The sequence below is a fragment of the Natator depressus genome, chromosome 28 (assembly GCF_965152275.1).
Source record: "Natator depressus isolate rNatDep1 chromosome 28, rNatDep2.hap1, whole genome shotgun sequence".
Classification (NCBI taxonomy): Eukaryota; Metazoa; Chordata; order Testudines; family Cheloniidae; genus Natator; species Natator depressus.
The window spans coordinates 8,946,237-8,948,736 of NC_134261.1; the positions used below are offsets into that span (position 1 = coordinate 8,946,237).

The 2,500-nt window shown below is 67.3% G+C and overlaps 1 non-coding gene across 1 annotated transcript; it reads left to right on the top strand.

Moving 5' to 3' along the window:
* The first annotated feature begins 261 nt into the window (after positions 1–261).
* LOC141979320 (5S ribosomal RNA) lies at positions 262–380 on the top strand. Its single transcript, XR_012636740.1, has one exon. It is a non-coding gene; the product is annotated as a 5S ribosomal RNA (ribosomal RNA).
* Positions 381–2,500: the final 2,120 nt, after the last annotated feature.

Sequence of the window (2,500 nt, forward strand, 5' to 3'; positions counted from 1 at the left end):
ATCGGGCCCACCCGAGGCAGCGGAGTCAGTAAGGGAAAGGGGACGAGGCGGCCCGGAGCCGGGTGCCCGGAGCCGGGTGCCCGCGGCCAGGATCGGGCCCCTGGAAGTCTGAAAAAAAAAATTTCACCGACCCCCAAAGGGGTGTTGGGGGGGGGCTCATGAAGCCTCCGGAGCGAAAAAAAAAAACGGAAAAAAGGATCGGGCCCACCCGAGGCAGGGGAGTCAGTAAGGGAAAGGGGACGAGGCGGACCGGAGCCGAGTGCCTACGGCCATACCGGACGGAAGGCCCCCGATCCCGTCCGATCTCGGAAGGTAAACCGTCCCGGGCCTGGCTAGTACTTGGATGGGTGACCGCCTGGGAATCCCAGGTGCCGTAGGCAGCTTTTCCCGCTGCGAGCCAGCTCTCTCCTTTTCTGGGGAACAAGGGCAGGGTCGCCCTGCCAGGGGCCCTGGGGCTGAAGTCCCTGCCGGCCACCAGGTCAACCCGGAGCCTGCCCCTCTGCGGCCAGCAGGTCAACCCCATACCGGCAGGGGGTTGACCTGGTGGCCGGGAAGCAGAGCGGCCAGCAGGTCAACCCCATACATTCAGCGGGTTGACCTGGTGGACGGGAAGGAAAGCGGCCAGCAGGTCAACCCCATACTTTCAGCGGGTTGACCTGGTGGCCGGGAAGGAAAGCGGCCAGCAGGTCAACCCCATACATTCAGCGGGTTGACCTGGTGGCCGGGAAGGAAAGCGGCCAGCAGGTCAACCCCATACATTCAGCGGGTTGACCTGGTGGCCGGGAAGGAAAGCGGCCAGCAGGTCAACCCCATACATTCAGCGGGTTGACCTGGTGGCCGGGAAGGAAAGCGGCCAGCAGGTCAACCCCATACATTCAGCGGGTTGACCTGGTGGCCCGAAAGCAAACCGGCCACCAGGTCAACCCGGAGCCTGCCCCCGCGGGCAGGGGCCAAGCGGACCCCCCTCCGCCCGGGCTTGCCCTGCTCCGAGCCGGGGCTTAATCCCCGTCCGGCCACCAGGTCAACCCGGAGCCTGCCCCTCTGCGGCCAGCAGGTCAACCCCATGCCGGCAGCGGGTTGACCTGGTGGCCGGGAAGGAAAGCGGCCACCAGGTCAACCCCATACTTTCAGCGGGTTGACCTGGTGGCCGGGAAGGAAAGCGGCCACCAGGTCAACCCCATACTTTCAGCGGGTTGACCTGGTGGCCGGGAAGGAAAGCGGCCAGCAGGTCAACCCCATACATTCAGCGGGTTGACCTGGTGGCCGGGAAGGAAAGCGGCCAGCAGGTCAACCCCATACATTCAGCGGGTTGACCTGGTGGCCGGGAAGGAAAGCGGCCAGCAGGTCAACCCCATACATTCAGCGGGTTGACCTGGTGGCCGGGAAGGAAAGCGGCCAGCAGGTCAACCCCATACATTCAGCGGGTTGACCTGGTGGCCGGGAAGGAAAGCGGCCAGCAGGTCAACCCCATACATTCAGCGGGTTGACCTGGTGGCCGGGAAGGAAAGCGGCCAGCAGGTCAACCCCATACATTCAGCGGGTTGACCTGGTGGCCGGGAAGGAAAGCGGCCAGCAGGTCAACCCCATACATTCAGCGGGTTGACCTGGTGGCCGGGAAGAAAAGCGGCCAGCAGGTCAACCCCATACATTCAGCGGGTTGACCTGGTGGCCGGGAAGGAAAGCGGCCAGCAGGTCAACCCCATACATTCAGCGGGTTGACCTGGTGGCCGGGAAGGAAAGCGGCCAGCAGGTCAACCCCATACATTCAGCGGGTTGACCTGGTGGCCGGGAAGAAAAGCGGCCAGCAGGTCAACCCCATACATTCAGCGGGTTGACCTGGTGGCCGGGAAGGAAAGCGGCCAGCAGGTCAACCCCATACATTCAGCGGGTTGACCTGGTGGCCGGGAAGGAAAGCGGCCACCAGGTCAACCCCATACAGGCAGCGGGTTGACCTGGTGGCCCGAAAGCAAACCGGCCACCAGGTCAACCCGGAGCCTGCCCCCGCGGGCAGGGGCCGGCATACCCCCGTCCGTCCGGGGTCGCCCTGCCCCGGGCTCCGGGCTTAAGTCCCGAGCGGCCACCAGGTCAACCCGGAGCCTGCCCCCGCGGGCAGGGGCCGGCGGACCCCCGTCCGTCCGGGGTCGCCCTGCCCCGGGCTCCGGGCTTATTCCCCGTCCGGCCACCAGGTCAACCCGGAGCCTGCCCCCGCGGGCAGGGGCCAGGCGGAGCCCCGTCCGTCCGGGGTCGCCCTGCCCCGGGCTCCGGGCTTAAGTCCCGAGCGGCCACCAGGTCAACCCGGAGCCAGCCCCCGCGGGCAGGGGCCGGCGGAGCCCCGTCCGTCCGGGGTCGCCCTGCCCCGGGCTCCGGGCTTAATTCCCGTCCGGCCACCAGGTCAACCCGGAGCCTGCCCCCGCGGGCAGGGGCCAGGCGGACCCCCGTCTGTCCGGGGTCGCCCTGCCCCGGGCTCCGGGCTTAATTCTCCTCCGGCCACCAGGTCAAC